Source organism: Anomalospiza imberbis, chromosome 11 (assembly GCF_031753505.1).
Source record: "Anomalospiza imberbis isolate Cuckoo-Finch-1a 21T00152 chromosome 11, ASM3175350v1, whole genome shotgun sequence".
Classification (NCBI taxonomy): Eukaryota; Metazoa; Chordata; class Aves; order Passeriformes; family Viduidae; genus Anomalospiza; species Anomalospiza imberbis.
The window spans coordinates 21384486-21405086 of NC_089691.1; the positions used below are offsets into that span (position 1 = coordinate 21384486).

Sequence of the window (20601 nt, forward strand, 5' to 3'; positions counted from 1 at the left end):
GTGACTTCAACTGCTTTTTATTCCACCCTCTCAGCACTGTTGCTGTGAAACAATGAAAACTCTAATTCCGGCTCTTCCCCAAAGTCATCATTTGGTCTCAGGAGGTGGTCGGCAGCTCAGAACAAAATGTCAGTGTCACAACTTCACAGCTCCAGCCCGCTTTTGATCAGATCTGGGGAGTGAGAAGAGATGCAATATGCTCCTTCCTTTACTGTCACCACAGAGTATTCATTAGCTTTAATTATTTTTTAGGTTCTAGGGGGAACCATTAAAAAAATTAATCACGAATGGAAGGAGCAGCAGCCGTATGTGGCCATAAAAAGACAATAAAGCATTTTAGGATCCACATTTGTTATGATTTACACTCCAAACAGGACCAGAGGTAGCATATGGTGATTGCCATAAAGGAACATTTATTATAAAAACAGAGATTTATCTCCCAGCTTGGTTGGATACAAGAAGTTACATTAACTGATATTCAAATTGTTGAAACACCAGAACTGGGGGGAAGGTTGTACCGAGCCAAACCTCAGCTTGTTTTTCCTACAAATCCCTCCTTTAGCAGACTGTTTTCCACTGCTCCAGCTGAGCTGCTCGCAGCCCTGGATGCAGGAGGGGTTTGGACACAGGTCATCTCCTGCTCTGGGGCACCAACTGTGTCACCAGCTCTGGGCCCATCTGTGGCTACCAGAAGGGGCCACCTCTGACTCCAGCACTGGGCTCCATGTGCCCAAAAAGACCCCCCCATCAGCTCAAGGTTTGCTTTAATGTCAGCATCTCAAGCCTAGTAAATATCTAATTAATAACGATAAACAGGGTGTTGTTTTTACTGTAAATAAGAGAAATAATATGTAAAATTATCCTCTGTGTTTGTTCTTGCTGGCTGAACGCAGGGAGGAACATCAGAAAAAGCAGGAATTTACAGCAGAGACACACCTCCAAGAAGGGGGCACAATATTATGGGGTGTTCCTATTTAAATCTGGATTAAAATCATGAAGTTTTAACACCTTGAGGAACAGGACAGGACACTCCCGTTAGGGGAGAGATGACACAGGGCTGGCTGGATGCCATTCACAGCATCAGTCCCTGCTGCATTTCAATCCTGACCCCCACCAGGGAAGAGGCTCTGGGGGCATGGCCAAGCTCTGCTTCCAGAGGCTCTGAAGGGAATTTTGAACTCAGCACTAATGGACTCAATATGGAACTGCCTCAATAAATGACCAGAAATAAAGGAGTGCTGGATGGCAGTGACCTCTCCTCTTTTATTTACTGCCCAATTCAATAGTTTTAATTCTCCCAGTCCAGAGCAACCTACACCAATATCCCTAAATGTCAGCACAGGCACAATCCCTGCTGGCACGAGGATGCTGCTGGGCTGGTTTTAGGGCTGGCTTTAGGGAGGCAAAGCCAAGGCTGAGAGCAGGACCGGGAGGGTCTCACCCCTGCCCGTGGTTCAGGATTAAACCATCACATCATCCTGCTCTGAAAAGTTTCAGTGCTGAGGGTTCCCCCTCTGAGGACAGCCCCTCTGCTGCTCCTCCTGGCTCTGCAGCCTCCTCCTTTCCCTCTGCAGTCTGATCGTGTTTGAAGTCTGGGAGACAAAAAGGTCAAAGATGTAAAATAACTGCGGTCTCCTCCTCCTTCCCTTCCCTGCAGCTCAAGGGGAATGCAAGGAGTGCGCTTCCAGTTCCTCTAAAGGATGGGTAGCTGTTCTGCTCACCCTTTCCAGAGAGGCAGGAGCCACATTCCCATCCCCACAGCCACTCCTCCCCTTGTCCTGCACTGAACTTCTTCATGCTCAGCTCTGCTGACACTCAGCTGCAGACAGAAATAATGGACAGAGCTAAAAAACATCACTTTTAGCCTTTCCTCCAAAAAAAAAAAAACCCCTTCATGGACAGACAAACCAACAAAACCTTCCTTAAAAATGGTCCAAATTAACATCAGGAGGAGCTGAGGATGACCAGCACTTCCTTCAGAGCACACCCAGCTGCTCCTGTGAGTGCTGTGGAGCTCCTGCCTGGTGCCAGCACAGATCCAGCACCGGAACACCCAGGGCAGATCCCAGGCTGACAGGAATCCCTGTCTCCAGTGGAATTCCAGTGGCTGTGGAGAGTAGGGAGTGACAGGATTGGGGTATTTATTTCAATTAAGTAGTATAAAGCATCGGATCTAAACAGAGCTGAAGGCAAGGGATTTGGTTATTCAGAATTATCGTGCCTTGGAATTACACTGGCTCTATAGCTCTATATTGTACTCAGACATTATATGGAATTAGTCACAACAGGGAGAAAGAATCAATCAGTCCTGGCTAAGGAATTGAGATAATAATGACTCATTTGACGAGATTGCTCTGAAAAATTAATAATGACGGCGGTAATTACTAACCTGGGATGGCTGCAGTGCTCATTATTCTCCTTTTGCTCCATTGAATGTTAAGTATTATGAAGACATTTGCTGAGGAGTTTTGTCTGCAGCCTTTCACCACAGCAAGGGCTCAGGGGTCCGAGGTGTTCCCCTCCCTGGGGCAGCACCCCAAACCCACTGCAGTGTTTGATCTGTGGCACAGAAATATTGGTCATTAAGGGTTAATGTCTGACCTGTGGCACCTCTGCATCCAGGAGCTGCCCTGCTCCTTTGGGAAGTGCTGATGCATCTCAAAGACCTCCCTGTTTCACGAAGTGCTTTATTGCCCCAGCGCCAAAGATGCACCCTGGTGCTGAAAACAGCTGGAACTGGCTCCTTTTCCAGCCATCAAACCCTCCCCATCAGGGACACACCTCAGAGCCCAGAGCAGCTCCTCCCCAGGACACATCTCCAGCTCATCCAGGGCACCTCGGGGATAGGAAATGGTCTTTGAGACACCCACGGAGAGAGATTGGCTCTAAAAAGCCAGGAGTGAGTAACAACGAGCAGCTGTGCTCTCAAACAGCTGCTGCCCACCCCCAGAGTGCCTGCAGGACTTATTTGTGTTTGAAGAGGCTCCGCAGAGGGCTCCCCTTCTGTTGAGCAGCAAGGGAAGGTCCTGGAACAGGCAGGAGAAGGAAAAATCAGTTCTTATTAATGCTGAAGGGAAATAAATTTCTAGTTTTCTGAGCAAGGCTGAGGTTTCTTGTCCCCTGGACTGAGGAGTTTTGAACCCTTCTTCAGCTTTACCAGTTATTCTCATTTCTCTGCCAAATTCTTTTCCCCCAGACTGCTTTTGGCCTGGCCCATTGCTGCACCTGGAACAGCCTGGATGACAAAAATCCAGCCCCACAATGTGAGCAATACAATTCTACTTAAAATCCCAGATTTGAATTTGAACCTCTTTTTGCCCATTGCCAGAACAAGCCCTGGTTCCTGATACTGGAATCCATCCCCCAGAGGAAGTGGGATTTTGGCCGTGGCTCCCCAGGGTTGGTGCCTGATGATCCAGTGGTTTTATTAATTTATTTCATCAATGCAGAAGTGAAGCCATAGACACAGAGCTGTGTTAGCTCTGTCCACTGCCAGAATATTTTCAAAATAACCACTAGAGCTCACCTTTGGCACTTCTCAGCAGATTTCACAGCATTTAAGAGATAAGGTCAATGAAATTAAATGAGATGCCTCAACTCAACAGGAACTCAAGAATTACAAAGATTTTAACACCTTTAACCCAGCAGCACAACGTGAGCAAAGACCTGTTCCCAGAGCCCTGATTCCAGCCCCACAGGAAACCACTGCATTCCCTGAAGGATTCAGAGATTTCCCAAAGACTCTGGGACACCACCCTGCTGCATGTTGAGCTCTTCTGAGCATCGGGATGGAGCTGCCTCTTACCAAACACCACTCACCGTCAGTGCTCCCAACAGGAGGGGATTTATTGTGCTGGATGCTGAAAAGAACCGGCCCAAGGAGGTGGGAAATGCATCTGTGCGAGGCCAGGGATGCAGAGGCTGCTCTGCCTCTCCCAGCAACACATTAAATCTCAGCTGTGCTCAGCCAGGACTAAAACAGTCCCTGACAGAGTCCCCTCCACCTGGGGATGTCACCTGTGAGCACATTTCAAGAGCAAGCCCGAATTTAGTGCCCTTGCCATCCTGCCTGGCTCCAGCACTCCAAATGATCCATGTCTGCTCCTGCATTGCCTTCTCAGAGTAAACAGAGGCACCAAATTTCTGTTCACAAGTGCAGGCAAGTTCCGAGAGTTAATTATTGTAATTACCCATTGAACAGACTCCGAATGCTAATCTGTTATAAAGTGGCCCGTTAATTGGTGTTAAACTGCCATTAACCTGCCATTTCCCGTGTTTTCAGGCTGACCTGGAGCACAGCACCGTGGAAAACTCAATCCATTTCTCATTCCTGGCAATCACCGAGTGCCAATTTGCAGCAGAATTAGAAAAAAAAAAATCTACATACCTGGAATTGGAATTATTTTAACAAAGGGAAACATCATTCTGCTGCTTTGGATTCCAGACTTTGATAGTGTAGGACTGCAGTTGTCCATGGTTTTCCATGGAATGCTTTGTGCCATGTTCCCTCTGCAGGGTCTGGGTCTCTGCAGGAACTGGGCTCTGCCGGGCTGGACTGGCACTGCCAATGATGCCCTGTGCAGGCTGCCCTAGAGCAGAGGCTGGGCAGAGTCACAGAACAAAGCAGGGATTTATTCAAAGGATCTCCTCCATGGATCCACCCTGGGCAGCACCAGAGCCCAGCCAGGGCTGCACCCAAGATGAACCCAAATGGTCCCAAAATGCACGAGCGCTCCCGGGGGCTCTCACTGTGATCAGCTCTGCTCCATTGGCACACTGGAGTTCATTGTCCCATTCCAGCTTTAGCCCATGCAGTCCCATCCTGCTTGTTTTTCTCTCTCCAGCCCACGTTGTTTGTGCTCCTGGGCTGAGGTTTGGATCATTTGTCCTTGGTGCCCAGCTGGAGAAGGATTTGTTTTGTCTCCCTGCTCTGTGCAGAGAGCTCACCACCCCCTGATATGAAGCTCAGAACTGCACACTAAAGCAGCACAGAATGTGAAAAATAGAAAAGCCAAAACCTGAGGCATCACCATCAGGGCACCGACTCTGTTCCTGAGCTGCAAAGCTGCAGGTGGAGCAGATTCCCTCTGGAGCCAAGGCCTTCTCCACCATGGGAGTGTCCCTGTGCCAGCACCAAGCTCAGCTGTGGTGCCAGGGGGCTCCAGACCTGCTCCTGCAGAGCCTCAACATCCAAACCCAGCAGGGACAGCAAACATCCACCCACTGAACCCCTGAACCACTTCAGAGTCATCCAGAGCTGCCCCTAAGGAGATCCTGGAAAACCAGGGGCAGGTGTCAGTCTGTCTTTTCCACTCCTGCCTTCAGCCACTGCAGCTCACCTGTGCCTGTCTGGGCTTTAATTTATAGCAGTGGAGACAAAAGGTTGGCTCAGGTACTTCTCAGAGGTCAGTTATAAAATCCAGGTGCCCACCAGGGCAGTGAACTTCCACTTAAATCTGCTGCAAGAGGGAGAGCTGGAATTTCCATTTCAGACACCCATCAGGGGAGGCAGCTCTGCTGACTGGTCTCTTCCCAAAAACTGTCACTGAAGTGGCTTGACCTGCCAGAGTCTTTGTGAGTTTATCTCACCTGACTGACAGTTATCTAGACTAAGAGTTCTCTCTTTTCATTTTATATAACCAACTGTAAAAGTTATGGGGAACTTCAAGTGACCTTTAGAAAGCCCCAAAGTTATTAATTTCCTGAGAAATTCACCATTACTCAGCAGCACGCTGCCTCCCTCTCTGTGAGATCCCACTGCACCCACTTCAGCAGCCCTCACCAGAGGATACAGGACAGAATTTCCCAATTTAAAAGATGTGCAAGAGTTTACAAAGAGTTTGAAGAGAGTGAAGAGTTTGGAGAGGGCAGCAGTGAATTTTTATGTGCTAATCCAAACCTCTTGGTGTTCAGTTACCTTTAAAATCAGGTCTAGGATATTGGAGAAGGGGAAAAATGGGTCAGTTAACCAGAAATCCCATGGAAACAGGGATTTTTCCTGTCCTGAGATTCTTTCCGTGATGTTTTAGTGGTAACTAGGAAAACAAAGCCTTTGTCATTTGGGATTACCTCCAGTTGCACTCCTTGCCAGAGCAGGGCTGTTGTTGCAGCTCATTTATGTCATTTTTCACTTTCCTTCCAGAATCCTTCCATCACCTGCCTTGGCATGTAGAATTCCTAACCAGATTGTACTGAAAAGTACAAAAAGCAAAGAAATAAAACCTGCAGTGCCATCAATAATAAAAACAGGAAGCTTCTAGAGGAGAGAATCCATCTCATTCAATGTCCTCTGCTGTTGATGGTTATTATTCCTCCATTCAGGCTTTTCTAAGACATCCATTTATCACCTTCTTTCCTGGCACTGGCTGCTTGCCTAAGTCCACCTGCGTGAGCCTCCTGTCTCCTCTTCCTCAAAAAAATGTGCAGATCTTCTCTTTGATACCATTTACTGCCACTCAGATGCTCACCCACAGGAAATTCACATTTATTTGACTCCGCAGAGGCCCTGTTACATTGATAAACTGATCGCTGTGGCCAGCAGCCCTTCCTTGTCCTTGGGAGCAGATGGGCTGAGGCCAACATCACCTCTGGGCAGAAAACATAACCCCAAAACTGCCCAGCAGCACTTCCACCTGAGCTGGGAGGGAAGTTAATTCTCAGTTCTGACGGCGATCCCAGCTCCGAGTGTCACCTCCCATCCTGGGAATGATCCTGGAGCAGCTGCTGCACACAGCCCCACGTAGCTGTGTGTGCTTCTCACCTTCCAGCTGACATTGTGCAGGGGCACCGGTGACCAGGGATTTTGGCAGGAGATTAGAGAGCTGTCAGTCCCCAGCTCTCTCAGCCGGCCCTATCACACACAGAATTTATTGTTGCTGGGATACTGTCAGCCCCCGACGTTTTGCTTTGCTTATCTTTTACTCTTCAGTGTTACATATTCCCAGTCTTTTCCCAAACTCCCTCATTGCTATTCCATCCACTCCTCACACCTGCACAGTCCCTCCAGTTTCCCTCGTGTGCTCTCGCTGCCTTATTTTCTGCCAGTGACTTCAAATTCTGCTTGAGTGCACGTTCCTCTTACAGCAAGAAAGGAAAGGAAACCTATCCAGATAGGGAGCTGCGTCTTCTGCTCAGGAGAATGAACTCTGCAAGCTTTGCACCACAGGAATTACCTGGTTGGGCTCAGGGAGGATGGACAAACACGATCATAAAACTCCCCGAATGGTTTGCGTTGGAAAAGAAAAATCTCATTTTGTTCAAGCTCATTTTGTTCCACCCCCTGCCATGGGACACTTTCCATTATCCCAGGGTGCTCCAAGTCCTGTCCAACCTGGCCTTGGACACTGCCAGTGTGGCACCCTGTGCCAGGGCCTGGCCACCCTCACAGGGAACATTTCCTTCCCAATATTCCGTCAAACCCTGCCCTCTGGCAGTTTAAAGCCATTCTCCTTGTCCACTATGATGTCAAGGACAGCCGTCAAAATCCAAAATGCCCATTGGAGCTTCCTCTACACTTAACCCCACTTGCTTTTATTTCACCAGCATGATCCAAAATGGATGTAGAGACTGAGCAAAGGAATTACTCACCACACTTGTTCAAGAGAGTGGCTCCTCAGAGCACCCTTCCTATAGAGGAGTAAAGAAAAACCTCATTGCATCCATCTGGAATATTTCCTTAATTACTTTGGGGTTGAAATCCAAATGCAAAGATTTCCATAATACCCCTAAGAAATTGGTTTAGTACAATGAAAGGAATTAAAAACTGTTCTTCATATCTTGGGCCTCAATGCCTCATTGCTAATGACTTTTCCTAAGCTGACAATGATATTTCCAGGAAGAGGGGAGACTGGAGAATGCCATTAAATGGCATTTCAGGGTTGTTTCTGTGTTGTAAACCCACCCAGGATGCACAGCCCCAGCAGGAGGAGAGCAGGAAGCAGAGGGATCTCTCCTTTCTCGGCTGGGTGTTCAGGGCTGTGTCTCCTGCTCAGGATGAACGTCCTTTCCCGCTTGCTGCCAGCCCCTCAGGCACTCCCAAACCCACTCCTTGCCTGCTTTGCTGCTCCCATGTGCTCTGGCAAAGGGCTGGGTGCTAATTTAAACCCGAGCTTGGCTTTTCTAGGGCTGTGTGGGCCGGGAGCCTTCTGCTGGCAGAGGCACGCGAGGCTGCAGCAACGCTTTTCTCCATTTTAAATAAACCCCAAAGGCCCACTGGCCATTTTCATCCATGCAAATACTGCAGAGAGGGCCCCAAATAATGATTGTGCCTCAGCTCCTGCTGAGGGTGATGGCAAAACTCCTGAAGCCACGTTGGTTTGTGACGTATGTACCAAACCACATCTCAGGGCAGCATCATTGCCTCAGACACCCCAGGCCTCTGGAACAGCCCCATCTGTGCCCCAACTGTGGCACTTACCACATAATTCATTATTTCTGGCTGTAGTTAATCATTTCAGGCCCTGCTTTGCTTTGTTACAGGGGTGCCATGGCTTTTCTGTCACATATGAAATGTGATGATTGAAATGATGCGTTTTGTGTGTCCTAAGGATCTGCAAGAGCCATGGCAGGGGGCTGGAATGAGATGATCTGTAAGGTCCCTTCCAACCCAAACCAGTCCATTATTTTAATCCGTTCCTCTCTCAGCTGGCTGTTCCTGCTGGGATGCTGGGTTTGATACTCCGCACCAGTATCAGACTGGTCAGGTGAGTTCCTTCAGGAAGTCAGGGAATATCCTGAGCTGGAAGGGACCCACAAGGATCAGGGTCCAGCTCCTGCATAGACACCCCAAATCCCACCCTGTGCATCCCTGGCAGTGCTGTCCAAACACCCCTGGAGTTCTGGCAGCCTTGGGAATGTTCCCATTCCCTGGGGAGCCTGGGCAGTGCCAGCATCCTCCTTTTCCCTGACCTTTTCCTGATCCCAGCCTGACCCTCTGCTGCCACAGCTCCATGCCAGGGGCTAACTCACCGGTGACCTTCTCAGGGTTTCTTTGTGTGCATGGAGAGCAAACAAAACCTGCATTTGCAGAGGGCTGGTCCTCAGCAGAAATTCCCTTCGTGGATGCTCCCAGGACACCCCATGGACAGCAAGGTCCTTCCCTCAGGTTCATGCCCTGCTCCTATCAACAGGAATTGCTTTCCCTGCCACCTGCAAAGACAACAAAACCAGCCAAGTGCCTTGGGGGCTGCAGGAAATCACCTTCTAAAGGCCCTCCTTCTGTTTTTTGCTCTCCACAGAGACCAGCCCCCTCATTAAAGGCTTGGTGAAGCTCTGCACCTCCACCTGAGGAGCAGAGGTGGTGGCAGGACCTCCCAGGCTGAGCCCTGTGCCCGGGGCTTCAGGGACAAGGGCAGCCCCAAGGCAGGGGGCGAGGAGCTGGGGATGGCCAGGAGTCAATCAGCAGCTCCACTAATTGCGAAATTCACTCATTTTCCCACAGCACAAGGAGGAAGGAACCCGAGTAAATTGCTGGGGCGGGTTGTGTGTAACCCTTGGCTCAGGGCAGGTCGTGAATCTACATGCCGGCTCTTCACAACTCTCTGACCTCCCCACTGATATTTTTTTGAAGCAGTAATTTCCTAATTAACAGTTTCTCCCCTTTGAAGCCTTGTGTTGCATTTTCTCCTTTTCTGACAGCAGCAAAATTGTTTATCCCATTTCCCCACGTAGATTTTCATCTTCTGTCCCCCTGAACAATGGTAAGAACAGAACAATACAGGGAAATACTCAGAGTTACCCCCTGCCCAGATCAGAGAGGAATTTCTTATCTTTGACACCTGCTGGCAATTAATCCTCTGCATGCTTGACTTTACAATTGGGAGCCCTCCTGTAACAGGATTCAAGCCTGGATCTCAGCTGCCCCCTGCCTCCCCAGGAGCTGCAAGGGGCCAAGTCCTGCTCTTATTTTAGGGTATTTAAGGAGGAATTTCTCTCTTACCTCTGGAGCATCCCAGGAGGAATTTCCCCCCCTCCAATAGCCATTAAGGGGACGCTTGGGCACTCTCCAGGGGAACCTCTGATTTTACACCCCTTGGGTTTGACACAAAGATGCTTTTTGTCCATGGAGAGACATGAATTTTCCTACAAAAAGCATTTGGATGTGGGGCTGTGTCAGTCCCTCAGTGCCTCTGCAGCAGCCCCACATCAGGCATCCCTCAGAACAGCAACACCCTTTCCAACTGACTGTATTTTGAGTTTGTGCTGGAATCTGGAAGGCCGAGCAACCTTCTGCACCATCAGATTAACTCCTGCCCTCCCAAGCACTCAGTGCAGGTTTTCAGCCCAGGCTTTTGTGGGGCTATAACAATACCTTGGTTTTGCCCATTTGAAAATATTTCCGTGCCCTATACAGCGAGCCAGCCTTGCAGAGTGCAGAAAACTGAATAGAAACATTGCAAAGAACACTGTTCTTTGAAGTGCCAGAGGTGTTAGGAGGCCATTTAGTTCTTTAAAGAACCATTTTATTAAGTATTTCAAAGCAGCTTCGGAGCTATTATTTTTTATTTTGCTGTTTAAACCTGTAAGTTTGAAAATTAATCATTATAGGACCTTTGATGCAAAAATCTATGAATAAAATAAATTCTGAGGGCTACTTTCACACTAAGTTATATTAAAACACTCCTTCATGTCCTTTATTAATTTAATGCACGTCTCAGAAAGTATCTTAAATATCAGCAATAACATTCTACTAAATCAGCCAAACCCCCTATGGCTTCTCGATTTTTTTACTTTTCCCATCTAAAATATTTCTCATGGCTTTCCAGTGACCTTTAAATAAACCTGTGGGGTTACTAATTAGCATGATGAACAATAGATTCCCTTTTCATGGGCAATTTCATGGTCATGGCCCACCAGAGCCAGGCTCTGCTCTCTGCAGTGTCCAGAGTGTCTCCAGCAGAGACACCTTCCCTGAGCAGCACCTCTGGGAACACAGATCAGGAGAGTTTTCCTCAGTTCCTGAGGGCTGAGCTGAATTCTGTCATTGCCATGGGTGCGATCTTGGAGGAAGGGTCTCACCCAGAAGGGGAAAGAGATATTTGAAAGCTTCACAAGGACAGCAACAACTGCCTCAGTGCCCGTGGGGACAATTTGGGGTGACACAGGAACCATGGCCCCACCATCCCAGGGAATTCCTCATCTCCCTGTTCCCAGGGTGAGCTCCTCTAGTCTCTTCTCAATTACACTTCCTTTGGGTTTAGCACAGAATTTAATTTGAAGCAGTCGCTTTGCAGATGGGTTAAAGCAATTTTTAATCTCTTTTTTAGGTTTCAAGCAAGAGAAGATGAAATGATGCCCGGGATTGTATTTAAAAGCGGACCCTGTTGGGTTGGCATGGGAGATCCCCACAGGGATGGTCAGGCATTGGAATGGGCTGTCCAGGGAAGCTGTGGCTGCCCCTGGATCCCTGGCAGTGCCCAAGGCCAGGCTGGACACTGGGATGGGAGCAGCCTGGGACAGTGGAAGGTGTCCCTGCCATGGCAGGGGTGGTACTGGGTGGGATTTAAAGTCCCTCCAACCCAAACCAGTCTGGGATTTGGAGAGGTTGTATCCCCACAGGTCCCTGGGATGGGAGGAGTAGGGGATGGAAAAGCAGCAGGAAGAGGAGAGCAGGGGCGTTCAGGGCAATAAACACTTGCTGTTAGTCCAGGAGAGCATTTCTATGCTCAGTTTTGCCCTGATCTCAGGGGAGGACTTAACTTAGAGACCGCAGAAAGTACTTCAACAGCAACAACACAAAGAAAGAGGGAAATCATGAAAGAAGGGTCCGTTTGGCAAAAAAACCCAACAACCCAAGTAGGTAAAAGCTGGGGGCACAGGGCAGGTGCCAGCCAGTTGCCATAGAAACCCATCACTGCAGAGCTCTGGGGCCCAAACACGGCAGCATCCAGTGATGCCGAGCAAACCCAGCCCTCAGGAAGGGCTGCCCTTCCCACTCCAGCTCAGGAACACAGCAGGGATAGCTCAGAGTGCAGCTGCCTGGATGGTGCTGCCATTCCTGATTTTCAGTGATTTACAGCCCAGCTTTCATTTGATATCCATATGCTCACATTTGAGATAACATTATGTGCATCATTTTCTGGGAATATACTTACACCACAGTGCACTGCATAAAGCAAATAGGGTATTGATGGGAAAAGAAATAACAGAATATTAAAGCAAAATCAATAAATGCCTTCAAATCTCATCTTTCAGCCTTGCTTAACTTTGTTTAGGGAGGCAGGGAAGTTCCCAGGAGCTGTGGAGCTGGCAGTGCTCCCAGCTGGAATGAGGAGCAGGAAACCTTGGAGAGACAGCAGCACCTTCCTGGTGATGGAGAAGAAAAAAAAACCCTAAAGAGAGAAACTGGGGTTCATAACCCAGGGTTATATTAATCAACAATTAGCATTCAGCTGAGCACCTCCACACCAACCAGCTGCTGCCAGCTGTGACACAGCTCAGGCTGGAGGGCAGGCAGAGCAACCACCAACACTGTGCTAATTGTTCAGCTAAAAACCTCAGCTTGTTTCACTTTTTATCAACAGGATTATTCAGTGTCATCTCCGTTTTCCAGGTGGGGAGTGCTGGGCTGGGGGCACACCAGCTTCCTGCCGTGGATCCCCTCGTCTGAGGTGCAGGAGAAGGTGCTGATGTGAAATATTTTTATATAGGCCAATCCTCTGCCAAAAGTGGGTCCAGAATTAGGTTAGTAAGTCGGTATTTCCACACAAGATGATGTGCCCTGCTTTTCCAAAGTGCTGAGTACCCAGCCCAGAAGTTCCCTTGTGGGACTTGAAACTTTATTTTTGGCACCTGGTTTTGTAGAGAGACCATCTGTGACAGCCAGCACTCGCTGCCACGTAATTAATGCCAAGTTACATAAGCCATTCATGAATAAGCATTATTTTCCATATTTTAAGCTTGCAGAGACAGGCTTCAGAACTGAACTGGTATTTAGCAAGGTAGGCCTCTGAAATTGTCAATTAATGCTCCTTGACATTTTCTAAGTATGTTAATTTATATTAAACCACTGCAGCCAGCTCTGCATAAGATAACTCCGAGCCTCAGCCATAAACTAAGAAGAAATATGCAGTTGAGGAGCATTATGGCTGCTCTTTGTCATCTCCCTGACATAATGCACATTGTGTATGCAATGCAGGGAAGATAAACACATACATAAAGCAGGCTATTACCTCAGCTCACACAGACTATCATATTTATGACCATTTGCAGGGTTGGATGTAATTCATTGACTTTAGGTGCTGGAGTAAATACATCACTCTAACCCCACGGGCCAGGCTATGAAATGCAGGTATCAAGATTTGCTGCCATCTGCTCAGCCACAGAAATCTCCACCCTCCTTCCAAAGTGCTGGTCAGGGAGAGGAGTGATGGGAAGAGCTGGGATCAGAGCTGCTCGCTGCCAAGGAATGGCAGGGAATGCAGGCAGGACACAGCAAGGAGAGGGTTAAATGTGATAAAGCCACAGATTTAAAGTCTTGTTCCTATGAAAGGCAGGTTCCCCTGTGGGGTGGCACTTGGACAGGATCAGGGCAGGGTCACAGTCTGATCAGCCTGGGGTAGCAGCACCGTCAGAACAGTGCTGCTGTGTGGTGGGGCTCGATGATCTTAAAGAGCTTTACCAACCTAAAGCATTCCACGATTCCAAGCTTTTGCATGGAGATGGCCTGGGCTGAGTGCTTTGCTCAGGATCAGGTGCCCACCAGGGGCTTGAGAGGACATGAATGAGAACACAGAACAGAGCAAGAACAGGGTGGAGAAGGGAAGGATCCCGAGAGACCTTAGAGCTCCTTCCATGGCCTAAAGGGGCTCCAGGAGAGCTGGAGAGGGACTAGGGACAAGGCCTGGAGGGACAGGACACAGGGAATGGCTTTCACTGCCAGAGGGCAGGGATGGATGGGATACTGGGCAGGAATTGTTCCCTGTCAGGGTGGGCAGCCCTGGCACAGGGTGCCCAGAGCAGCTGTGGCTGCCCCTGGATCCCTGGCAGTGCCCAGGGCCAGGCTGGACACTGGGGCTGGGAGCACCTGGGACAGTGGGAGGTGTCCCTGCCATGGCAGGGGTGGGATTGGATGGGCTTTGAGGTCCCTCCAAATTCAAACCATTCTGGGATTCTCTGATCATGCTCACCCACCCTCCCCGAGCCCAGCCAAGGGGCAGAGCTTGCAGGACCACAGACCTGGCAGGAACTGGGCACTTTGGTGCCCCGAGTCAGAGCCACTTCCAGCCCCACAAGCAGCCTGGGATAAGGACAGGGGCTGGCTTTCTCAGACACCTTGCCCACTGAAATGCCACTTGTATTGTACACAGCATATGACTAATGAGGGGCAATTAAAGCCCAATTCCTCTTCCCCCGTGCTTGCTGCAGGCACTCAGCACACAAATGTGCCACTTGCATTTGCTGTCATTTCACAGCCGGTTTCATCTGATGTGAAATGGGGAAGGCAGTAAAGAATCAAATCAGAAAAACCATTTAACCTCCCAGATTATGAGAGGATATATCACTCAAAATGCAGCACTTCCCAGATCCTCAGTTAAACCAGAATCAGCCTGGCTGACTTGAATCCCAAAGCCATCCAGGCTGTAGAGACACAGAGCTGTGACCCGACAGCACAGGGAGTTGGAGATGGATGTTCCGTAAATGTAGTTTTCAATGGATATTCCCAGAAATTTGAAACATTTTGCAGTTATATCTCCAACAATCACAGTCTATTCTATTCCATAACCAATATGAGCGATTACTTGAGGAGATATAACAAATGCAAAATGCTTTAAAAAAAGATTTTGAGAGTGATAAAAGATGAATTACATAAACACAGCAAGAAAACCAAAAAGAGAAGGGCTGCTCTACAGGAAGCACAGCTGATCCCTTCCTGTTTTATTGCTTTGGGAAAGGAAAAAGGGGGGATAAATTAAGCACTTCGTTCTGTAAGTAAGTTTTAAGGTAATCTGATTACAACAGCTCCCACTAGCACCATTCCAGAGCAGCAAAGGATAAAATCAATAATGAACATCAACATTTCCATTTTGTTTAGTGGCTCTGTAATTGAGCCATGAGAATCTGCCTTTCACCCAGGGCTTGGCCGAGGGAGGGCCAGGACTACCCCAAGTGGGATTTCTCCAGGAATTGCTCATTTATTGCTGAACAAAGAACAACACGGCTCCAAAGGTGATACTCTTGTGTAATTTTGGGGGGGAAAAATATAAAGCTTTTAGGATTTAGGGTTTGATTTGATGCTGCTGGAGATTTTGATAGCATTTAGTATTTAATGGTCATATAACATCAGGCTGCTGTTGTCTTAATCTGTCCTTGGATATTAAAATCTCAAACCAAACACTATAATCCTTGTTTCCAGTTTAAACAGAAAACAGGAAGGAAGTGGAACTCAAACCCATGGTCCTACTCATCAGTGGCCCAGGGAATGGACACCAGGCTCTAGGGACATCCTCTACACCTTTTCCCACCTGAATTTTCAGTCTCTGCTATAAAATAGTTTCATCCCACTGATATTAGAGTGGTGCAAAACTTATCTCAAGTCTACACCCAGCACTGCCCCTGTCTACAGAGAAAAAACCTGCCCACAGTACCCATGGCTCCAATATCCATCTCTTTCCATACCCCCACAGCTGCCCACACCTGGGCAATGCTTTCCTGCTCTCCTCACCCATCTGGTGGGGCTGGAGGTGCCTCACTGTAACAATACTGTTTCCATATTTCTGAATATCCATTCCACCTTGTACAACAAAATATTACCAGGAGAGAGTAACTGAAAATCTGAAATATTTAAGTTCAGGGCAGAGCAGCCTGGCCTTGTTTGCCTCTGAACCCCACTCCTGGTCCAGCCCCAGCTGGTGGTGCTGCAAGTGAGAACAACAACAACAAAAAAAAGGATGAATATTTTTCTTACAACATCTGGAGATTTCCCTAATCCCACGTCCTCTGGGCCACCTTGAAGGTGCTCTGTGTCTGCCAAGCATGGGGTAAAGCAGGCAGGTTCCATCCTGTGGAGAAGCCCAAGCTGTCCCACAGTGCAGGAGCACTGAGACCTTTCTGCACCGCTGACGAGCAAATAATTCACTTCCAGCTACAAGGAGAGAGTCTGGTGTGAACTCAGAGTAATCCCACACTGTGCACGAGCCAAGAGCAGGAAATGCTCCACACATGTCCTGACAGCCAAGCTCATGTTCAAGGGAGTTCCAGCAGCCTGGCTAGTGTGAGCACCCCTCAGCAACGTGTCCAAAGCTCTGGATTCCACTCCAGGAAAGTCCTGGCACCGTGGCTGGGAAGTGGCACGGCAGTTTTTACACTCACTGCAACCCTGGAGTCATCTCGTCCTGTGCCAGCCCAGGCTGGGACTCTGCAGCTGGAGAAATCAATCCAAGCAAAGCTCCAGCAGCGTTGGGACCCTCTCTAACCCAGGAGAGCATATCCCACCAGGATCCCACCAGGATCCCACCAGGTCCTCCTGAATTCCCTGTGTGAGAGGGAGCAAACACAGGAATAACATCAGGAGGGGCTGAGCCTCAACAAATCCTCAGCCCCAGGGCAGAACAGGAGTGAGCCTCAGACCAGGGCTGCCATTTGTTCCTCACACACTGACAATTCCCAACACACAGGTGCAGGATGGATTTTACTGCCCACCTAAAGGGCATTTTCGAGGAAGCCTCCTCTGTAATCCCAGGAATGAACAGAGACATCTCTGTGTGCCGCACCATGAATCACCTCAGCATCCTTGGGCTTTGCCACCTCTCTGTTTTCTGAGGGAAGAACAAGAAGGCTTAACACAACCCTTCTGCTTTTTGTTTTTTTTTTTCCAAGGAGAAAATAACAACTGCTATGTCCACAATAAATGGAGATTTATATAGAAAGCCATTTTCTTGAAGGTGAAATATGTCCAGGTCATAGAGAAAGCCCATTTTTCCAGATTCTATGTCTGCATTCCATGTTCCCACTCTCCCTCTTTACTGTCATTTCCCCCATTGAGAAAAACTGAGGGAGAAAAACAGCACAAAGACGTTCTGCCCAGATTTAAAATTACAGTGCATTCAGAAAAGCACTCATTTTTTGAAAGACAACTTTTCCCAGACCATTTTCCAACAGGGAGGAATGGAATATCTGCAGAAGTTTAAACACTGTTGGTGCTCCCAAGCTTTATCGCTGGACTTGTGCTTGCTTCACCTTAGGCAATTTGGGTTCAAACCCAGACAATTGGGAAATCTCAAAGCCAAGGGGTTTTTGGCTTCTTTTGGAGCAAGCACAGCTTGGAGAGCTGGATGCGTGAGACCTGCTGGGCCACCCAAATCCCAGGAAATCCCACAGGGCTGGGAGCCCAGAAGGCTGGGAGAGGAATGGGTGATGTGTGACAGCCCTGTGGCCACCCAGCATGCTCAGATGTGCAGATGCTTTGGCATCCATGTCCAAACTTCCCTCCAGCACTGAGGATTTCCATGGGATCCTGTCACATCCGTGTCCAACCCTTCAGGAATGAGGATTTCCATGGGATCCTGTCACATCTGTGTCCAACCCTCCAGCAATGAGGATTTCCATGGGATCCTGTCACATCCGTGTCCAACCCTTCAGGAATGAGGATTTCCATGGGATCCTGTCCCATCTGTGTCCAACCCTCCAGCAATGAGGATTTCCATGGGATCCTGTCACATCCGTGTCCAACCCTCCAGGAATGAGGATTTCCATGGAATCCTGCCCCATCCATATCCAACCCGCAAGGAATGAGGATTTCCATGAGATCCTGCCCCATCCGTGTCCAACCCTCCAGGAATGAGCATTTCCATGGGATCCTGCCCCATCTGTGTCCAACCCTTCAGGAATGAGGATTTCCATGGGATCCTGTCACATCCATATCCAACCCTCCAGGAATGAGGATTTCCATGAGATCCTGCCCCATCCGTGTCCAACCCTCCAGGAATGAGCATTTCCATGGGATCCTGCCCGTGGGACGGGAGGGGAAGGGCTGTGTGACAGCAGAGCCATCAAGAGGGACAGATCACAACAGGCAGCAGTCTGGAGGCTGTAAAAATGAATGGGCTGTGTTTCACTGGGTTTGATGTGGTCGTATCATCTGTAAATTACCTACCCAGCCATTTTTCCAGTTAGCCATTATTCTGTCAGGCCAAGGGCTGCCAATTCCAGCCCTCCCAACCATATGCACGGCTGTAAACCTTGAAAGCAGCTGTCTCCAAAGCAAGCCAGTTCAGGAAGAATAGGAAAACAAATTACATAAAAGCAGATTAACTTCTCTTTAACTTCCTTTAAAATATTTCTTCCCCATGGCCTTGGTAATCCCATTTTTAAGGGAATTTGGTCTCTTTATTTGTTATTCTTATCAGTGTGACTTGAATTTAAAGCTTTATGCTTCATGTTTCTGCCCAGGGACCTGTTGTGATGATAATCCTCAGGCTTTTCCATGGTGGGAATGGCTCTTTGAGCAGTTTTCAGTCTCTTGCACTGAATTTTTCCATGAGACAAAGACAGCCAGGGAATGCTTGGTACCTTCAGCTGAAGCTCCTCAGTGCACAGCAGCAATTTTTGGATGTTCTGGGGGGTTTTATTGTTTTCTCTTTTAACTTTGGACTGCTTGGATATGTGGCACTCACCTGCCCAGAGCAGCTGTTTCTGCCCCTGGATCCCTGGCAGTGTCCAAGGCTCAGTTGGACAGGGATTGGAGCACCCTGGGGCAGTGCAAGGTGTCCCTGCTCATGGCCAGAGTGGAACTGGATGAGGTTTAAGGTCCTTCCAACTAAAATCAGTGTGAGATCCTGTGATCCCCAGCCCACAGATGGGCAGCTGAGGCCCCAAACGGGCACCAGGGGCTTGATGGAGCAGGATCAGCCCTGTGTGGTGCCCAAGGGCAGCGTGACCACCTCAGTGGGCAGCTGTGGCTACTGTTCCACTGCCAAAATCCCACCGGGAAGGGCTCTGCACAGCACAGGAGCCCTGAGCAAGGAGCCAGGATCCCACCCCGGGAAAATCGCGTGCGGTGTGGGAGGAGAGGCAGATTGGTCCCTTGGGGACAGCAAGAGATCAGAGAATTAAAACTGAATGAGCTCCCTGTGCCCTCTGCAATTAAAGGGAACTTGAAAGAGTTTCAATTTGGTGATATCATTAATTTCCCCTTCTCCTCCTTGCCCCCACTGCAGTTCAGAAGAGTCCTCCACTGTTTATTGACTGAGTGATGAAAGACTGAGCTGAAGAGACCCAAGAAAAGGAAAGTTTGAAAAGTTTTCAGTCCTTTCATCAGTTCTTTAAACAATGTTCAGAAAAACATGAGAGACAGGCTGTGCTTGAGAGAAATATTGTAATGAAAGCTGAGTGCAGTGGGCTTTGCTGTCCAAATGTGACTCAAATACTCGCAGCCCGATACTTGGCAATTTTGTCACAAACAAGGCTGTTAAGAAACACATTTATACTTACCAGGCTTTTTTCCTTATTTGCTAAGGAAAATAACCGCTTTGGTGCACCAGCCAGGTAGGAAATGCTGCGTGTAAGAGTTTAAAAATAAATGTATGTGCACACATGTCTGGCAGGAGTGCAAGGATCTCAGGGAGCATGGGTTGTATGTGTCAAGCACCTCCCAAATAAAACCTGTTGCAGAGCACCCCACACCCAAATATTTCCACAGATTTCTGCCCTGTGTTTCTTCTCCTGTAATTCCTTGCACTCTTGTCCTGTAGCTGGAAGGAAACTGAGTCTTGATCATCCTCAGGATGGTCCTGTAGGTGATGGGAGCAGCAGAGGGATGGGGTTCCACACCAACAGCCCAGCTGGTGTAAAATGTCCTGGCCTGGAATTGCTGCCAAGTCTCATTTTCCACAAAATCCCAGAATCCCAGAATGGTTTGGGTTGGGAGTCCCTCCCTTAAAGATCATCCAGTTCCAACTCCTGCCAGGAATTAAAAGGATGATTGGGTTCCCTGGTGCAGGAAGGGTTAACATGAGAATCCAATTAAAATTAAATCCTAATTATTTCAGCAATCAAAAGCAGTGACTCACCTTATGAGAGAGCCAACAGATGCCATCAGCACAGACATTTTCCTTGTTTATTTTCTTGTCTTCTCAGACTGGGAGGAGAACGTGGGGGATCCCATTCCTGGCCATCTGGCATTAGTGTGAAAAATACAGTGTGAGATACTCCACAGTTGTCTCAGCAACTCCCTTCTGGATGACAAATTCCCATGTTCTCATGACAGCTTTGGTTTTTTCCAGGCTCTGCCCACCCATGACAAAACCCCAGGAGATCTGTCCATTTACAACCCCAGCCTCAATCAGCCCACACTGAGGTGCTTTAATGAAAACTGAATAATTTTTGGTCAAAACTGAGAATTCTAAACACTGGGGTCACAGGTGGTGAGGCTGGTGCTGATCATGGGCTCCCTGAGGGCTGCCCTCGTGGGACTCAAGTGCTGGTAGGTAGGTGATGCTGTGCATGGACTCATCATCAGGGACAAGCCCAGCCTTGGCTGGCAGTGCTGCCTTTTTGCACCTTCCCAAGCAGAACAAACTTGGCCCCAGTGTGGTGTAACCACAGGGTGACCCCGCTCTCTGCAGAGAGCAGGCCATGAAAGCTGAGTGACCGAGGCCAGCCTGA

General features: G+C 48.6%; 1 long non-coding RNA gene across 1 annotated transcript; it reads right to left on the reverse strand.

The window, feature by feature from the left end:
• Window positions 1-1987: 1987 nt before the first annotated feature.
• On the reverse strand, window positions 1988-20369 carry LOC137480885 (uncharacterized). Its single transcript, XR_011003156.1, has 4 exons — window positions 20007-20369; window positions 4388-6191; window positions 2390-2559; window positions 1988-2107 (listed from the first exon to the last, which is right to left on the reverse strand). It is a non-coding gene; the product is annotated as an uncharacterized lncRNA (long non-coding RNA).
• Window positions 20370-20601: the final 232 nt, after the last annotated feature.